Source organism: Bos indicus x Bos taurus, chromosome 28, assembly GCF_003369695.1.
Source record: "Bos indicus x Bos taurus breed Angus x Brahman F1 hybrid chromosome 28, Bos_hybrid_MaternalHap_v2.0, whole genome shotgun sequence".
Classification (NCBI taxonomy): domain Eukaryota; kingdom Metazoa; phylum Chordata; class Mammalia; order Artiodactyla; family Bovidae; genus Bos; species Bos indicus x Bos taurus.
The window spans coordinates 34,715,902-34,735,864 of NC_040103.1; the positions used below are offsets into that span (position 1 = coordinate 34,715,902).

Here is a 19,963-nt window from a genome sequence, read left to right on the forward strand (position 1 = left end):
AAGGGCAGTCAGGGAAGGCTTCCAGGAGGAGGTGCTTCCTGCCCTCAAGCTTGAAGCTGGGCAGGAAGGGAGGGGCCTCCCCAGCACAGAGGTGTAAGGTGGCACTGTGAATGTGCAGAGGAGAGTGAGGTGAGGCCAGCAGGCCAGGGCGGGGCTGGATCTTGGCTGCCTGGGCAGAAAGCCATGGAAGGTTTGTTTGTTTTTAGCTTCAGCTGAAGTATTACATCCATGCTGAAACAGTGTGTATATGCTAAGCATAGCTCAACAAATTCTCACAAAATGAATACCCTCATGTGACCAACATATAGATCAAGAAACAGAACATTCCAGATCCCCTAGAAGCCCCCCAACATACCCCCTTCCAGTCATTGCTCCCCCGCAAGGATAATGACTACATTATCCTTACAATATCAACAGTATACTATAAGTTATCTATTACTGCCCCCAAAACCACCCCGAAACTTAGTGGCTTAAACAACTGCCATTTATTATGTCTCGTAATTCTGTGGTTTGCCTGAGCAGTCCCTTTGCCAGTTTCCCTTGGGCTTATGTGACTCCAGTCACCCGAAAGGCCGGCTGGACAGGATGGTCAAAGATGGCCTCAGTCACATCTGGCAGGTTGTGCTGGCTATTGGCTGGGCAGCCTCAGTTCTCCTCCACCCCCCAGTAGGGTAGACTGGCTTCCTTCCCTGGCCAGGCCACATTCCAAGAGGGCCCAAACCAGAAATAGCAGGATTTCTTGAGACCTAGTTTCTGTAAGTCACAAAATACTACTTTCACCAAGTCCTGTTGGTCAAAACAAGTCTCGTGGTCAGCCTGGATTCAGGGATAGAGGATAGGCTCCACCCTTTTTAAAAAATATTTATTTTTACTTATTTATTTGGCTGCACGAGGTCTTAGTTGCAGTACACGGGATCTTCGATTTTCATTGGGGTATATGGGATCCCTTGGTTGCAGCACGTGGGGTCTAGTTTCCTGACCCAGGATTGAACCCAGGCTCCCTGCATTGGCGTTGCAGAATCTTAGCCACCAGACCACCAGGGAAGTCCCTGGACTTCGCCTTTTGATAGGAGCAGCTGCAGAGAATCTGGCCATATGTATTTAGTCTACCCCAGGCTAGAGTAGTTTTGCCTATTCTTGTTGCTGTTGTTCAGTCACTAAGTCATGTCTCACTCTGCTACCCCATGGACTGCAACATGCCAGGCTCCTCTGTCCTACACAATGTCCCAGAGTTTGCTCAGATTCTTGTCCATTGCATCGGTGATGTTATCTAACTATCTCATCCTCTGTCATCCCCTTCTCCTTTTGCCTTCAATTTTTCCCAACATCAGCGTCTTTTCCAATGAGTCGGCTCTTCGCATCAGGTGATCTTTAAATAAGTGGACTCCTTAAGTATATTCTCGGTGCTTCCCTATTAGTGTAGTGGGAAAGAAAGCAGGAGACATGGGAGACATAGGTTCGATCCCTGGGTCAGGAAGATCTCCTGGAGGAGGTCATGGCAACCCATTCCAGTGTTCTTGCCAGGAAAATCCCATGGACAGAGGAGCCTGGAGGACTATATAGTCCACAGGGTTGCAAAGAGTCAGACAGGACTGAAGTGACTGAATACACAAGTATATTATCCATTGTATCTGGCTTTTTTGGTCAACATTATGTTCATAATATTACCTGTATTGTTGGATATAGTTGCAGATTATTTGTTTTTGTTGCTGTGTTGTATTTCATTGTGTGGATACACTGATTTATCCGTTCTACAGTTGATGACCATTTGTGAAGTTTTCATTCTTGGGCCGTTTTGACTAGCACTGCTGTGAACATTCTAGTATGCATCATTGGGTGACCACATGCACACATTTCTGTGGAGCTGAAAATGCTGGGTTGAGGATAGACCACAGGCTAGGGGATGCATGCGAACTGTTCAAGGTGGTGCCCATGACATGCCCCACCAACCCGTGTTTGGGAGGCCCAGAAGACCTCTGTGGAGGACAGTGAAGTGGTTAATGGGGGTTTTGGAGAGGCCCCCCAGCTGAATGTGGGCTGGAGAGGTGTCTCTGACCCCAGGGTTCCCTGTAATGTCCCCTCTCTGGCCTGCCTCTAGCCTCAGGCCTCCTGGCTGGGAAAGGAGGACCATCAGACCAGATGGCTCTTTTCTGAGTTTGATCTTCATTACTGCACTTTTTCCTATCCCACAGCCCTTCTACTGCCCTCCCTCTTTTACCCAGAGTCCGCCTTCTACAGCTAGCCTCATCCCCCAACAATCAGGGAAGCTAGGTGCCTGCATGAACTGACACATGAGGATGCAGGAGGTGGAAGGGACTGCCGTGGCTGCCTCCAGGCAGTGGACAAGACAAGGAGATTTGGGCTTAATTTCTGGCCTGGCTCTTTCTTGCAATGGGACCTTGGGAACCCTGCAATGGGAACCCTTCCCTTATCGGGACCTCAGTTTCCTCATATGTGAATTGGCAGAGAAGGGAGTCCACCTCCCCAAGCCTCTTTGGTCTCACCACCCTGAACTCTGGGTTCTGGAATCTAACAGGGGCAAGGGTATGAGGAGGCCCGTGGAAAGCTCAGCAGGCTTCTGGACTTTAGGGCATATGTCAAATGGCCCATTTTGTTCAACTTATTTACTGACTGTCTTCACTGCCCCACTCATCCATCCATCCATCCCTCCATTTATCCATCCAGCAGTCGCTGTGGCCTTGTGAGCCTCAGAGGACAGACATAAACTAGACCTCATTCCTGATGACCAGGAGCTCTGCTCACAGGGGAACCCGGCCAATAGAAAGCTGGGGCTGGGGGGAGGGCAGGGAACATGGTCAGCTGGACCCAAGCCACTGCAGGATGAACAAAGAAAGGAGCAGCAGGTCAGTGAGGGCTCCATGGGAACTTCTGAGCAGAGTGGGGCTTTGAAAGACAGAAACATATGGGAAAGGGCTCCAGACAGAGTACCCGGCTTATCCAAAGGATGGGGTTCCAGGGGGCTAGGCTGACCCAGACAGAGTACCTGGCTTATCCAAAGGATGGGGTTCCAGGGGGGCTAGGCTGACCCAGACAGGGTACCCGGCTTATCCAAAGGATGGGGTTCCAGGGGGGCTAGGCTGACCCAGACAGAGTACCCGGTTTATCCAAAGGATGAGGTTCCAGGGGGCTAGGCTGACTGCAACACAGTGGTGGGTGTCCCAGCATGGCTGAAGCTGCAGGACAGGGTACAGAGAAGCTGACCTTGGTGCTGGGGCCAGTTCTGGACCTCTGACCTTTACTTGGAGTGGAGGAGGGGGACAGCATCCAGTTATCCAGTTTCTAGGGTGGCTCCACTTCTGTGGGCCTGCTCAACTCTCGGAGATGGCCAGAGGGGCCTGGGCAGGCAGGACCTAGAGGTGGGTGAAGAGGGTCGGGGCCCTCAGGCTCAGGCTTGGAGCTCACTGCACCCTCTCCTCTCTTCCACAGGACCTGCAGCAGCTCTGCTCAGCCAGGTTGGACTGCTGGGGCTACAGCTTCCTTCCCCTGTGACTGCCTTTTCCTGACACCCTTAGCAGCCTCCAGTCCCCGTGGTCAGCAGAGACCTTGGCAGGTAAGCAGAATGAGCTGGGCCCTGACCCTGGGTGTCTGCAGGTGTGGGACTCAGTCCAAGCGGCTGGTGCTGTTTCAGGGCCTAGAGAAGCGGGAGCTGGGCTGTCATCACTGAGGAATTAGGGGAAGGGGTTTATTTCTTAATTTTCACTTCTCCTTGGCATCCTCCTTTCAGAGGGAGCCAGAGAATGGAGGGTTGTGGGAAGGGATATACCCTAGTCTGGCACTTGAACTTCAGGTTTTATCCAGTTGCCAACTCCCAGTGTAGTGTTGGGTAGCCCTGTCCCTTCGCTTTTGAAAGCCTCCGTTTTCTCATTTAGCTCATGAAAATAATAATAATATCTTCTAACATTCTGAGCACTTAACTGTATGCCAGGCACTGTGCTAAGTACTGTGTAGTTATTCACTCTTTTCATCTTCATCACAGCCCTGTGAGGTGGGTGCTGTTATCCTTCCCATTGTACAGGCGAGAAAACTGAGGTTTGTGGTCTGAAAGGAGCATGCCCAAGGCCGCACTCCTGGCTGAGCCCCCATGGGGTTCACTTCCAGGTCTGTGTGGCTCCAGTGCGCCACGTCCTGACCTCTGGTTCATTCTGCCCCTGGCCTTGCCCCCTCTCTGCTGGTCTTTTCTTGTGGGTGGGCATCAAGAGATCATGGGTGTCCTCATTTGGCTGGTGGGAAGCATGAGGTTAGGAAGGCTGCCATGATGTGGGATGAGATTAACACTGGAGTTTCATGTGAGTATGGGGAGGCTGGAATCTAGGAAATCTTGGAGAAGGTAGCCCAAGTTATGATCCAGAATGTCTCTGAGAGGACTAAGATTTTCCTGAGAAAGAAGACCATTTATAGTTACACGTGAACATGAGGTTTTTCATCTGAAAGTACAGATACACATACAAGTCTCAGAGGGGTCTTCTACCCCATAGTCATACCTGTGTCCATGAACACGTGTACATGTGTACTCTACACAGGCAATGTGTGCTTGTAAACCTGTCCCTACATGCTAAGGGGCTATAGATGTGCGTGCACACACAGCCATGAGTGGTTGTGTGTGCACAGATACATACAGAAACCTGCAGAGGCACACTCCCTCTCATGCGTATACACACAGACCTCACTCGTGCACACTATAGACACACATGTGCACAGACTTGCTGCACACGTATGCTTATAGAGGCACGTTCACAAACTTCTGTGTTGACTCTTTACACAGATACACAGACACAGGTTCTCAGGACACATGGTATCTCCACATACACACAGGGATGTACTCACATGCATACACAGGGAGGGATGTGTTCCAAGGAGAAGGGACCATGGCACAGGGGGCATGAGTTCTGACTGGTATGTTCTCTGGTGAGGGAAGAGATCTGGGAAGAATCCCCAGGAGGTGACAAGTGAGCTGAGCATTGGAAGGCAGGGAGAAATTTGCTAGGTTGATATAAAGGAGAAAAGAGAAGCCCAAGCAGAAGGTCCGGCTCTTGCAAAGTCCCAGAGAAATCAAAGTTTGTGGCTGATTCATGTTGACGTATGGCAGAAACCATCACTATTTTGTAATTATCCTCTAGTTAAAGAAAAAAAGTTCATTTATTGGCCCTCTACTTCCTCTCCCAACATGTCCACCAGAATCTCCTAGAATCAGGTCTGGCTAAATAATTTGCAGGGCCTGGTTCAGAACAAAATTGTGGAGCCTGTCACTCAAAAATTATTAAGGATTTCACGATGGTGGCCATAGAACATTAAACCATGAGTGGGTCCTTTTGAGCCTGGGGCCCCAGGCAACTGCCTATGAAGCCAGCACTGCCTAGAATAAGTGAAGAACGGACTTCACATGCAGGCTCCGCCAGTCACTGACAGACCCAGTGACCTTGGGCAGGTCCCGCATCGCCCTGTGAGACTCATCTGTCCAAGGGAGAGATGTTGCCCTCTCCACCAGCTGCAGAAGCCCCGGTGGAGCCAGCATCCAGCTCATCTCAAGCATCTGGGGACGGTGGCTTCGGGGAGGGTGGGATGCCAGCCCCACCCCCAGCAGGCAGTGGTGTCCAGGGGTGTCCCGGTGTGCACTGTCTGCCTTTGAGCCCTGTCCCTACACACTTTGGAAACCTGGTGTTTGTGTGCTTTGCCTAATCCACAAGGGCAGAGGGGGTTGGGGGCTGCTCTGTGTTTTATTTGCAGAGCCTTCTGCCTCATTGCCCCTTGCCTGCCCTTCTCTGTTTGGCAAACTCACTTCTGTGGGCCAGATGCTATGGAGCCTTCTCTGACCCCAGGCCTGCCCTCCTGACCTCCGCCCTGTGACCCGCTCCGGTAGCTACAATGACCTGTTACTGTAGAGTTCTTTACAGTGTGTAAGCTCTTTCACACCCCATCAGGCCATTGAGAAAGCCCTTGAGAGGTCCTATGCCCTTTGCCAGACTGGAAAACAGAGGCCCAGAGTTGCAATCCCTAGCCTAGCTCCCGGGCTGAGGTCAGGCCTACCTCGGGAAGGGATATAGACAGTGGCCACAGAGGGTGGCACCTAGGCTGTGTTCCGAGGCAGCTTCCCATTTCAGCATTTTGGAAGACGGGCTCTCCCAGCCCCTTATCCAGGAGAGGCCCCGCAGGTGCTACGGCTGTTGAAGAGGACCCAGCGGGCTGAAGGTCTCTTCAGCTGAGTACACAAGCCCCCAGACCTACCCACCACTGGGAGTGGCTTGGCCCGCTTCCCTCAGCCTGGCAAAGTGGAGCCAGGTCTGGGTCATGACAGCCAACCCAGCTGGACACAGAAGAATGTCTAGTCAGGGCCATGACAGCTGCCCCCCCGGCTGGCACTTCATTAAAGGTACTCAGCACACCTTTGGTGGATGAGTGCAGAGGGCATGGATGTGGTGAAAGGTATGGACTCCGAGCCTTGGCATTGGGGTTTTCCAGACTCTTCACACTCCTCTCTTTGTAACTTTAGAAGCGTGGCTTAATCTCTCTTTGCCTCATTTCTTCATCTGTAAAATAGGGATAATAATAGAACTAACCCCACTGAGTTGTGAGGAATTCAATAAAGTCATCCACATAAACCCTTGCTGCAGTGCCTGGGATGAGGTTAGTGCTCCACGGCATTGACGGTACGCAAGCAGGTGGGGCTGAGTGATGGGGCTGATCCCCAGGGCTGTGGGCACACAGGGAGAGACGTGGTTGGATTGTCATTTCAGAGAGGCTGTAGGGGGACAGCGGGGGTTGGGGTGTCACATGAGGCAGTTCCAAACAGCTGTGGATGAGAGCTCTGTAGGCAGGGACCTGGGTTGACAGCCCCTCTAGCCCTGAGTTTGTGGCTTCACACTGACAGCATGAACACCATCATCTGTCAGTCAACACGTTTCCAGGGCTACATGGCACAAGGCAAGTTTGGGGCTGGTTTAGACGACGTTGAGTGCCAAGCCCAGCTCATGGCGGGCCTGGCCGTGGCCACACAGAGCTTGAATTCCAGGGTCCCCATGTGGCGTGCATGTCAGTCTCCAGCGCCAGCTGGGAATGCACAGACTCCTTTCCCTCCTTGGAATTCACTGCCAGCAGTCCAGGCCTGTCCACCCCCAGCCTCTGCAGCCAGCACTGACCCCTCACCCAACCTGAAGCTGGAAATACAGTCCACAGCCCACTGGTCGTTCCTCCCCGAGGTGGGGGACCCTCTGGGTCAGCAAGGTGGGCCATTGTCCCCCCAAGCCCTTCGAGCAAAGTTTTAGTTCAAGCCTCAGTCCTGCTGCAGACCTGCTGTGTGACCTTGGACAAGTCACCGTCCCTCTCTGAGCAGCGGTTCATTGGTCTGTAAAACCAGAGGCTCTGCTGAGACAGGTCAGGGTTCACAACCTGCAATATTCTCAAACATCTCAACAACCCAGGGACACTCGGATTATCCCACCTGTAGATGAAGAAGCTCAAAGCTCAGTCGGGTTCGACTCTTTGCGACCCTGTGACTGTATAGTGCCTGGAATTCTCCAGGCCAGAATACTGGAGTGGGTAGCCTATCCCTTCTCCAGTGGATCTTCCCGATCCAGAAATCAAACCGGGATCTCCTACGTTGCAGGCGGATACTTTACCAACCGAGCTATGACAGAAGCCCCAAAGCTCGGAGAGGTTTAGAAATATACACAGGGTCACAGTGCTATCCGTGAAGCTGAAATTCAGCCCAGTTTTACCTGACACCATAATATGTGTTTTCCCCACTGCTTCTGTCTCTGGTAGCCACAGGTATGTTTGCTGGTGAACCATTCATTCCATCGGTCATAGTGGGTTGAACACTTACTGGGCTCCGGCACTGGGCTAGGAGCTGGCATTCACAAGTGCCTCTTTGAGTGCTGGGTGAGCACAGCCCTGGACTTGAACGGAGGTCAACGGAGTCTACAGAGCAGTGTGTGCTAGGTGGAGGCTCTCAGCAGGTGAAGGCAGTAGGAAATGGGAGGGACAGCTCTTCCCTTGTGCTGGAGGAGGCAGGCAGGGGAGACTGCCTGGAGGAGGGGTCTAGATCCCTACACAGAGGAGTGAGGAAACAGGGTCTTCCTGGGGTCTCTGCACAACTTGGTGGGATTGGTCAGGAGTCTTCTGGGAGAGGACACTTCATTCAGCCACACCTGGGAGCAGGTACTGAGGCAGCTCCCAGGGGCCATAGAGTTTGACCTTGATCCTGCAGATTACAGGGAGCCAAAGGGGGCTGTGGGGCAGTGGCAGCTCCTCTGTGAAGGCCAGGAGCTGGGACTGGCCTTGGCCTGGAAGCAGAGGCTCACAGCTCACCCAGAGACAGTGGCAGAGGGGAGGGGCAGCGCTGGGGGCTTGTGTACCCCCGCTGGCTGAACCTCCAGCACACTGAGTCCTCTTCAGCAACCCAGGCACCTTGGGACCTCTCCTGGGCTAGCAGCTGGGCCTCTTTCCCAGAGGGATGCCAGTCTGCCCAAATGCTGAAGTGGGAAGCTGCCCTGGAGCAGAGCCCAGGTGCCGCCCTCTATGGCCACAGTCTGCATCCCTTCCTGATACAGGCCTGACGTTAGCCCAGAGGTGGGGCTGGAAGGGAGCCATGAAAAAACCTGTCCAATGACATGGTAGACACAGAGAGACCCAGAGCCCAACCCAGAGTCACACAGCATCATCACAGCAGTTGCAGGAGGCTGCCAGCCTAGACAGGAGGCATCCTTTTAGGGGGTGAAAGGATGGTCCCCTGGTTCTCCCAGAGTCTGGTGGGAGCCTTGCTTTGTCTGTGGTGTGTGGGGCTGCCCTTGTACCCCAGGGACCACTGGCCTCGGCCACCAGCAGGGCTCTCTGAGGACAAGCAGGGATTTGGTGAACTACACCAGGAAGGATTCCTTGGGTGTTACTCACAGCGGGTGCTTTTCCCTCCCTGTGGTGTTTGCTCACCACCCCTCTCTGAGCCCTAGAGTTTGTTTTCCTCTGGTCCGGGAGCCACATACTCAGGGTGAGGGCAGCCACACCCATGCCCCATGTCCCCGGTCCAAAGGCTCCGTGACCTTGCGGGCAGGGAGCAGACACTGGGTGGAGCTGTGAAGGTGGCCTCTTTACTTGAATCATAGCATCTCCGTCGCGTGGGGGAGGAATGGCCTTAGGAAATCACCTGGTCCACCCCCTCATGACCGATGGGGAAACTGAGGCTCAGAGAATGGAGGGTGCACCCCAAAGGAGCCCAACATGGCACTGCAGGCTTTCAGCTGAGCTCGCTGCCACCCTAAACTGTGTGGCGGATGTGGATGCCAGCAGGGCCCAAGTCCTACAGCTGATGTGACCCATCTGTGGGGCGTGGTGCTTGCAGAAAGGCAGGACCCACCCCTGAGGGGCTGGGGGTGCAGAGTGGGGGCCCTGGGAAGTTCTGGGGATGTGGAGAGCAGAGCAGGGCGCCCTCAGACCTGGCTCTGTGAAGGCCTTGTTTGTATTCCGCCTCCTGTAATCACCAGCTCCTGCTAAGGCCTGCGACCCTTATTATTCTCCTCGCTTCTGTTTACGCTGAGAGCCCAGTGGGGTCTGGAGGTTGTAGGCCCGGAGGCCAAGGCAGAGAGAATGCTCCAGAGTCAGGCTCTGATCAGAAAGCTGACAGGATGCAAGGGGTGCGGAAGGAAAGTGGACTCTGGAAACCTGAGGCCACCCGTGTCCCCTGTCAGCCCCCTTCGCCGAGCCACAGCAGGGTGCCCAGAGACCAGTCTGCAGGAGGCTTTTGGATCTGTAGTTGCTAGGATGAGTTCTCAGGGTCCCCAAGAAGGGTTCCAAGTCAGGGAGGGCTTCTTGGAGGAGGTGGAGTTCTAGCTGGTTCCTGAAGAATGGACATTATTGTGATCTGAAAGCATTCCAAACACAGGGATCAGCTGGGTCAAGGCTTTGAGGCAGGCACTCTGGGGACAGATCAGTCGTGCCAAGAGTGGGCAGTGAAGGAAATAAGGTTGGAGATGCCCCCTACAGGCCAGATGGCAGAAGAAGGAGGAAGTTTGTACTTGTTTCTAACTTGTTAAACATCCCTGAGAGATTCCCTTCTCCGTTTCTGTGCCTGTTTGCCTCAGATCTCCTCGGAGTTCCAGGCAGGCCACAGCAGGCCAGGGCCGCAGTGGAAGAGCCTACCTTTGGGGAGGGTGTGAGCAAGTGCCAGGGTCCTAGGCTTCCCCCGGGAGCTGGGCAACTGGCCAAGGATTCCAGGGGACCCAGGCTTTGCCAGAAGTTTTCCCCAGCCAGGGAGGATAGGGGACTCAGCCCTTAGGGAACTCTCCTGCTTGCTAAAAATCCAACTCCCAGAGTAGACTACGAAGCTGAGAGTCTGAGGGGGAGGTGGGCTGAGCAATGGGCTTCCTCTCCTTCCTGTGACCAGTTTCCTCTTTCCTTCTAGGGAAGGTGTGTGGGGCAAGGTGGGAGTAGATGACCCTGCCCTAGACGTTGGTCTGGCTCGGAGCCTGACGGAGAAGGGGCTGCCCTCTGAGCTATATGTGCCTGTGGGCTGCTGCAGGAGCTGTGGGTGCAGGATGCCCCCTTGGGTGCAGCCCCTCCCCATAGCCAAGGGCTCAGCCCAGGTTGTGTTCACGACCCACAGCATCCTCCCTCTCACCCTGCCTATCAGCAGAGCAGCACCTAGGGGCCCTTGGCCTATTGGTACCCAAGATTTCACACATCCCCCCAGTACTTTGCACAGCAGCTGCTCAAGCTTCATCAGCTTGGGGCTGGTCCGGGGTCCCACTCAGGAAGCCTTGAATTCATTTCCCGGAATAATACAACAGCCCATCCACACCAGGAAGGGCGAGCTGGCCTCATAGCAAAGCTTCTCCATGACCCCTGGCTCCTGTACCCTCAAAATAGTAGGTGGGCTTCTCAGGGGCCCATTTTCCAGGGGGGAATTAGAATCAGAGAAGAGAAGGCATGAGACTTGGCCAGGGTCATGGGGCCAAGGCAGGACTCACCTTGAATTCCAGGTGGTAGTCAGACTCCTTTTGGGATGGAGCCAGGGTTTTCTGCTCAGGCTTACATGCAAATGGGCCAGGGTCAGGAAGAGGGAGTGGAGGAGGAGAGCTTCTGGGGGGCGAGGAGCTCAAGGGAGAGGCCCCGAGTCAGTCTCTCCTCCTTGGTTCCAGTTACTCTAATTGGCGGATCCGCCAGTGGCGCTGACATTTACCTGGTAGGGAGGCAGGCCTCATCCCTCTCGAATCAAGATGCTAAAAATAACCGGGTCCAGCTTCCCAGGGCCCCTGCCCAGCTATCGCCTGCCTGCCTGCCTCGGCGACCTTTCTCCTGGGTGCTGGAAGCTAATTGCTTCGCGAGAGTACAGTTTCTCGTGCTGAGGACTTCCTAGGGGTCTGAGCAGGGATGGCATTGCTCCTGAAACTGAAGAGAGCTCTCTGCAGGGCCTCCCTACCCCCCAGTATTGGGGTGATGGGCCCTTGCCCAGACCCTAGCACCCACCCCGTTTTCTCCCTCGGTGCAGTATCCTGCCAGGCTGGCCACTCCAGCCCTGGATGCTTAAGCTCCTTCCTTGAGCTGCTGGAGTTTATGCCGGTGCCCCTCCTCCTCTGGATTATCCAGTGCTCACCTTGAGACCTGTGCCATGTCCAACACAGTGGTCCAAGGTGCGGCTTCTTACCTTCATGCTCCATGTCCATCCTGCAGGCAAGAGGAGCCCAGACTGGAGGGCTGGACATGTTTAAATCCAGCTGTGAAACCTTAGCGCATTTCTGAGCCTCTGTGCTCTCATCTCTGAAGTGGGCATTGTGACTGACTTTATAGTGTCGTTGCAGGAATGAAATGAGGTAACACAGAGAAGGTGTCAGGTCAAGAGAGCTGCTCCCTTCTGACCCCCGGCCCCACCCCGCCCTGCCTGCCCCAGGCCAGGAGGAGGCCTGAGCACTTCTGGGAGGTTTCCTTTCTCTTGCTCTGTAAGTCAGCCCTGGAAGCCTCATACATTTGGTTGATGTATGTAGACTGGAAGAGGAAGGTCTTAAAAGACCCAGGCTGAGAACTAGGGACTGGTACCCCTCAAAAACAGGGCTGTCCTGCCCATTCCTGTGCACATTCTGAGTGCCCTGCCACAGCCATCCCACCTGTGTATTTTGTCCAGTTCTTGCCCTTGGTCAGTGTGATCAGATGTGTTGACATTGGCCTACGTGTCCCTGGCTGTGGGGTGAGCCCCATGGAAATGGAAGTGGTTTTCTGGGCTCTCTTCTCACCTGCTATGAGAACCTGGGCTGGTGGCTTAGCCCCTCCACGCCTCAGTGTCCTCTGAAAATGGGATAATAATGGCTCCTCTGCCATCAACACTGTGAGATTAAACCAGGAGTGTTGGTGTGGTGCTTAGGACAGGGCCTGGCACGGGGGGAGCCCTGGGCCCGTGTTCACGTTAGTCGTAACCATCCACGGTAATAAGAGCAGCCCCCACCCTTGGTTGAATGATTAGTATCAGAGGCTATGTCAGAGGCTAAGCACTTAACAGTCATTATTTAACTTAATCTCCGTGACAGCCCTACACAAGGTACTCCTATAATCTCTACATTCCAAAGGAAGAAATCTGAGGCCCAGAGAGGTCACTCGCAGTCTGGAAGTGGTAGCGCTGAAAACCAGAATTCAGGTTCAGCCCTGCTGGGTGATCAGCCCTTTCGCTTTGCCTGGGACTGCCAGGTCTTAGCACTCAAAGTTTCACATCCCGGAAACCTCTTAATTTTCACCCACAGGGACAGTTGATGAGCTAGTCCCGCTGATTCTCCACTCCACAACTGTTCCCATCACCGCCTCCGGACCCCTTCCTGACTTTGGGGCACAGCCCTGCTCTGCCCCTGCCCCCTTCCCACACCTCATTGGTCCCTCTTCTCACCAGATATCCTTGCCCATCCCTCCATGGCCTGACCCAGCCTCCCCATCCAGCTTCCCCTCCTCTTCACCCTCCCCTCTGCCAGCTCGGGGGCTGTGGGTCACCCCCGAGGGGCTCTCTGTGCCCAGGGCTGTGCCTGCAGCTGGTTGCTGGGTCCTGAGCCACCTCTCTCAGGCCTCAGGCTCCCCATCTGCACTGAGGGCTTTGGCTCCTCTGCACCCGGCCTTCCAGAGAGGCTTCAGAAACCTCTTCCTTAAAAGAGGGAAGACGCAGTGGGCCCCCGCCCCCAGCCCTGGCCCCAGGCAGTCGGGAGAGATTGCACTGGCCCTTCCGGTGCATTGATGGAGAGCAGTGCTGACAAAGGAGAAAGGTCAGCAGTGGGACAGAGTGGGGCTGGTGTCGGCCTGCCGGCTAGCAGCACCCTCCCCCAAGTCAGGGCTTCCTGGGGGGAGGGGCCCAGGGCTCCTTGGGGTCCTGGTCAATTCGTATTGACTCAGGCAGCCGCTGCTTCAGCAAAGCTGGGCATCGAAGCCCCCAGAGGGCTGGGGGAGATGCCTGGGTCATCCTTGGTACCTCCCTCTTCTTCACCCCTGTGGTCGATTAAATTCTCTGAGCCACCTCCAGATTCGGGTCCCCCCTCAGCACCCCTAACCCTCTGCTAGCTCTCAGATCTTACTGTCTTCCTTGGTCTCAGTTACTGAGCTCTTCCCAGTTCGCCCCTGCCCGCCCTGGCTGCCCACTGTCACCAGGAATAAAGTCTGAATTCCGAGACTGACATAAAGGTTCTTTTTGAGCTCAGTGAGGCTGCCCAGTGCTGCCGGTCCTTCCCTGAGGACTTGAGATTGCCGTCCCCACCCTCAGATGAGCATCTCCCAGCCCCGGGTGGGGTGGAGGGGGCCATCTTCCTCTCAGACATGCCTTTCGGGAACTCAGTCCATGACTTTCCCTCCCCCAGGACTCGCACCCTCTGGGAGAGGTTGGAAGAGGTGTGCAAGGGATCAGGGCACCCTGAGTGCCAGGCCAGCTCTGCACCCAGTGTTCCAGCCTCTCCCTTCCTTTAGGGTTGAGCTTCAGCAGGTCTGTGACTAGGGCCCCAGCCCAGTGCAGGGACCCCCCACACCATGCCTCAGACTCCCACCTTAAACTGCTCCGTGCATCGCTTGTCCCAGATCTTGGAAGCCAGGGGCCATCTGCTCCCCAGCTCATGTGAAGGACAAGCCCCTGTGAGGGCAGGAGGTACAGTGGTTAGGGCACAAGCTCTGGGGTCTGACCCCAGCTCCATCACTTACTAGCTGTATGACCTCAGGCAGTTATTTCCCTCAGAGCCTCAGTGGTGTCATTTGTGAAATGTGGGTAATAATAGTTGCTTCTCCACAGGATGGTGAGATTCATTGAAATGACACATGTTTGTGGGACCCTGGAACGTTTTAAGGATCAATAAAGTCACCTTTTATCATCACCAACTCCATCATCATCAGGCCAGCGGGGTACCATATCCATGAGATGAGGGCCCTCTCCTCCTGGTTATTTGAGTGCACCGTCCACTTCTGCTCCTCACTGTGCCCCCTTTGACCTTTGTCCCCAGCACTCCTTTCCCACATTTCCTAAAATCCCAGGAAGCCCAGCCCTCCCTGGTCTCCAGTTGTCACCTGCATAGCTGCCTTGTGGACCTTGTCCTTCAGAGCTGGGCCCAGGATTTAATCTCTGTTTACCCCACAACCCTTACAGGGTCCTCAAACACAGTAGGTGCCTGATAAAAAAGTTTGTTCAGTTAAACAGACATTCATGGAGCCTAAGTCACCTCCAGGAACAACACAGCAGTGACCAGTCAGGTCCCTGGGCACATCCTTATGCTGATGAAGGGCCCATCTGAGACCAAGCCTGAGCCACCTCCCACCAGGTCCCTGCTTGTGCCCATTCTGGGCTCCCCCGCGCAGGGCTTGAGGGAGACAGGGTGGTGGGTTTGGGCCACTGCATTGGAAGGTTTTCAGAGCTGGTTCCTCTGTGCCATCCCTGTGTTTTGTTTGCCTGGGTCCTTTCCCCACCCCCTTGGTTCTCTGTTAAATCGTGTTATTATATTTAAACAAATCAATTCCATTGCAGAGTTTTTCCTGTCCTAATGATGAGTTTGCAGCACAAATGCCATTGATTTCTCACAGCCCTGAAAACCAGTTGATGAATAGCACCGGGCTTGTCTTTGGAGAGGCACTTAGAGCAGCTCTGGGCAGCCCCCCTACTCCTCGCCCGCACTGCCCCCCATCGCCACCCGACCCCCACCCCACACTTCTTCACGTGGGGCTGAGGCTGGGTGATAAAGCGGGACCCTCAGTATCCTCCGCCAGTGCCGGGGTGGGGATGTCATCACAAGGGGCCTGGCCCCTCATGATGGTGAAGCAATCATAGTGGAGAACTGTATTGATTTTGGCCGAAGGCAGGAGCGCAACTTACAGAGCAGAGAGGCCGTGCGGTGTGATCTCTGTCTTCCCTTACAAGTTCAGAGCACAGTCCTGAGTGGCAGCAGATACCGGCTCAGGCGGAGCTCAGGTTTCCAGACCTCCATGGAACTGCTGTGTTTTAAAGGGGTGGTTCAGAGGTGAGGGGGAGAAGGAAATGGCAACCTACTCCAGCATTCTTGCCTGGAAAATCCCATGGACAGAGGAGCCTGGCAGGCTACAGTCCATGGTGTTGCGATGAGTCCGACATGACTGAGTGACTGAGCACTCACTCACTCACTCACTCGGAGGTGAGGGAGCTGTCCCCACCAGGGAGCTAGAAACTTCCCTTTGTGAAATCCTCCCCAACCTCCAGTGTCAGGGTCAGACTGCCCCTTCAGATCACTGACTTTGTTTGAGTTTAGGAGGGCTGCCAGGGCTTGGGTGGACACGAATGATTCTTCCCACCTCTGAGCTGGGCATCCTGCTTGACGGGCAGTCCCTGGAGAGGGAGGTTCAGCCGCCACAGGAGCCTGAGTTGGGCGCAGAGGAACTGGGGTACACTGGAGTGCATGCCTCCCTGAAACCCCTCACCGACCCCTAGGAGTCGTGACTGACTCTTTGCGACCAGACTACTGGAGTGGGTAGCCTTTTCCTTCTCCAGGGGATCTTCTCAACCTAGGGATCAAACCCAGGTCTCCTACATTGCAGGCAGAAAACCCTCAAAGTTACCCCTAAAACTATCCTGGATGGGGCTGTGAGCTGGATTGCCTACTGCTTCTCCCGGAGTCTAATTCAAGCCTTTGTTTTAGACAAGAATGTGGCCTGGAGTTGGGAGGGCTGTGTCAAGGTCACAGCACAAGGCGGTGGAGGGGCTGGGGTTTGAGCTGGGGATGGGGGCAAGGCCCCTCTTGCAGTGCTGGTGCACCTCCCCCCAGCCGGCAGGGTTGGGGGCAGGGCAGAGGCTCCGTTGCAGGGAAGACAGACCCCTCACTCAGGAGACCCCCGCCTTCCTTGGCCCTCAGACCCAGTCACCCTCCCCTCCTCCCTCCCTGCAGACAAACCTCCTGTCCCTCCTAATCAGGTTAGCCTCCTGCTCCGTGCTCACTCTGCTGAGCTGGGCCAGCTGCCTCTAATGGCCTGTCGACCTGGCCCTCCCCCTGGCTCCCGGGTGGGGGAGGGGAAGCTCAGAAAAGAACTGTGAGTGGGAAGGGGCTGCCCAACTCCCTGGATTCAGACCTTCCCACGGCTTCTAGGATTAAGTCCAAACCCTTAGCCTGGCATCCAAGACTCATCAAAATGAGGCCCCACTTCCTTCCCCAGCCTCCACAGCCCTGGTGGACTCTTCACTACGGCGTGTGCGTACTCAGGCGCTCAGTTGTGTCTGACTCTTTGTTAACCCCGTGGACTGTAGCCTGCCAGGTTTCTCTGGCCATGGGATTTCCCAGGCAAGAGTACTGGAGTGAGTTGCCATTTTCTTCTCCAGGGGGAATCTTCCTGACCCCGAGATCAAACCCACGTCTCCAGCTTGGCAAGCCACCAGGGAAACCCCTTTACTACACCCACAGGAGGCTATTTCTTACCTCCCTGCCTTTGCACATGCAGGTCCTTTTGCTACTTCCCAACTTCTCTGGAAACTCCTACGCATCCTTCAAAACCCAATGCTGGTCTCTTCCTCTGGGCTGCCTCCTCTCAAGACTCTGCTGCCTCTGTCTCCCACCAGGTGCTCCATTGGTCCGGAACTCAGTGCTACTGTGTTTGGTTGCGTTATTCTGAGACCCGCTTCCCCTTGAGTTTCTGGGGGAAAGGGAGAACATTGTAGAAGAATATGCCTCAAGGTGCAGCAATGAAGGAATTGGGCCAGCAAAAAAGAGAGAAGTAGGGGCCGAAGAAAGAGACAGACAGGAGTGCACAGAACAGCTGCTCCCAGCCCCTCCACAACACTCTAGCTTGCTTCCTGCCAGGGAGGCCATTCCCAGTGACACATGTGGGGCCTGAAATAGACATGTGGGGGCCTTGGTGGTGCACTTGGACAGCCCAGTCCTAAGAACCACCACCACCCATTCCTTGGGCACAGAAGCTCCCCTCTCCTCCCAGGGCCCCGTCCCTGCAGCCAAGACCCTCCCCCAGCAGTACCCAGGCCTTGCCCCTCTGTTCCTGCTAACTTTGTTTTATAAATAAACTATATAAATAGGCTCCTCTGATTCCTCAGAGCAGGCAGCGTTTAAGGACTAGGGCACTGCTGCAAGCATAATTGTACTACCGAATCCATCAGCTGCCTAATTACCATTCATTTTGCATTTATTTCTGCTAATTAAAAAGAGAGAAACTCCTAACAACTTTTACGTAAATACTATATTTGTTCTATGTAAAGATGGGATGCTAATTCGCTGGTGATTAGCTGATTATCTAATTTTATAGCTGTCACACAGGCTTGCCCTGTCTCCCCTTTGAACCCCAGATGCCACTCGAGGCCCCTGATCAGGTGTGGGAGGAAAAGGCCCAGGGAGGTCTGAATGCATGTTTAGAGGGTCGATCTGAGGCCCAGGGATCCTCTGGATCACCACATGTCACCAGGGCTCAAGGGGGCTGCAGTCTGACCCATGGAGCTGGGAGGAACCATTGACTCATCCACTGTTTCTGCACAGATGGAGACACTGAGGCTCGGACAGGTCTAGCATCCCTAAGTGACTCCCTAACCCAGGACTCTGTTACTGGGTCCAGTAACAGAGATGAAACCAGGCATTTGGGCACCCCCTCCAGTGCTCCCTCTGTGTAGAGGTGTTGTCTGGGGGAATTTGCAGCCTCTGTTTGCAACTGGAACAACATCTGGACCAAACTCCAGCCCAGATGGAAGAAAGACATAGTCTGGTCTGAGCCCGTAACCCAAGCCAGACCCTCAATTGCCCTTCTGTAAACCTCTGCCTGCTCGCACTTTCGCACCCAGCCAGGGCTCGGATCCTCCTGACATCACTTCCTGAGGCTCGTCTCGTCTCCCAGTCCGGGCCTTACACACCGTGGGCTGCTAGGACCTGTGTGAGGGTCTGAATCTCACATCTCAACATTACGCGTTTATCTCAGTGTGAATTAGGAACAAATAGAATTAATACATCAAACTTGTGATTTCACAGACAATATTGCTTTAGGTGAGTTTAAATAAAAAGAATGCGATTGGTTCAAAGTGATTTAGAGAGCAATATGTAAATGATTTAGGTGAAACCTGACCTGGTTTAAAATTTCTAGAAACTAAAGTTGGGAACACACTGGCAGAGGGTCTGAGAACACAGACCAGGGACCGGGTGGCGAGTCCCGGGTCAGCAGCAAGGACTCGAGGGCAGGGTTGGCCAGTCCCTGGCCTGCAGGCCACCGCTGCCTCATCCCATGGCTGGGCCGACAGTGCCCCTGCGTCATGCCCTTCTCCCAGCCCGGAGGCTAGTGGAGTTAGCCCCCAGCAGAGGAAAGCTGTGCCCTCAGAGGCGCTTTATCCGGGACTCTGTTTCTGCCTCAGAGTGGCCAGGAAGTAGAGCGTGTGACTTCTTGGGCTCCCTGGCCAGCCCGGCTTCCCTGCATTCATGGGCGAGAGCCTGCCTGACCCTCTACTCTGTCTTCCTCGATCCTGAAAGTCTGAAAATGGCTGGTTCTAGATGGCAAGGGAGAACAGCTTTGACCAGGTCAGGGCCAGGGTCAGCGTGGCCCGTTGGAAATCCCCGAGGTGAGGGTTCCGGTCCTGACCGCAGCTTTCTGCAGCCTCATGCTCCTCCTCTGTAGATCGTGAGGTCACCGTGCCTTCCTCCCAGGGTTGCCAAAGGGATTCTGAGAGCCATGTGCAAAACTCCTCAGAGGAGCGCTCTGTGCAGCTGGTGGTGAGCCCGAGCCCTGGCCTGTGGGCCAGGGGTGGGGGGCCCCTCTGCCTCCTACCCGCCGCCACCATGTCTGTGTGAGGTGACCCGCTGCTGCCAGAGATCTCCCGCTCATCTGCCCTTTTATCGCCCTGCGCACAATCAGGGGAAGCCTGGAAGGCGGTGGGGGCGCAGGCAGATGGAAAACAAAGAGAGAACAAAGGCACTGCTTCCAAGAGGCCAAAAGGCAGGGGCCTCCTCCCCCTCCGGCCCTGGCCAGCCTGTCCCCACCAGCGCCTGTGCCACCCCAGGCTTCAGGCCACCTGGCCTGCCCCTCCAGACTAGCCCTAGCCTCACAGGGGGTTCCCCACTTGCTGGGTGACCCTCGGAAAGTCATTCCGCTCCAAGCCACCTTTTTTCTTATCTGTAAATGAGGAAGTGGGACAGCTTGCAGAGTGCTCTCCAGCAGACCCCACCCCTCTCACCTCTGCTGGAGTCTCTTTGAGGCCAACGCATTTCTTCCTACCCTCGGGTTGCAGAGGGTCAAGTTGGGTGCCCACTTCTACCCATAGAGAGGACCCCAGAATTCCCCGGGGCCAAGCGAGGCAAACAGGAAGCCTGTGTTCACAGCCTCTTGGTGCTGGGTGTAAGCATTTGCCTGGAATGAATGAATGGCTTAATCAGATGGAGGCTTAACTGTCAGCCCTGTGGTCACTGCTGCTGTTGGAGCCGCCGAGGGAAGAGGAAACCCCTGGACCCTCCAGAGCAGTTGCAAAGAGGAATGGTTGAGGGCTCATAAGAGCCCCAACACCAGGCTG

General features: G+C 54.8%; 1 protein-coding gene across 1 annotated transcript in view; it reads left to right on the forward strand.

Moving 5' to 3' along the window:
- Positions 1–19,963, forward strand: part of ZMIZ1 (zinc finger MIZ-type containing 1) — a 241,868-nt gene that overhangs the window by 46,485 nt on the left and 175,420 nt on the right. The window contains 1 exon segment of the mRNA XM_027530871.1: positions 3,448–3,571. The gene's annotated coding sequence lies outside the window, so the exon portion shown is untranslated.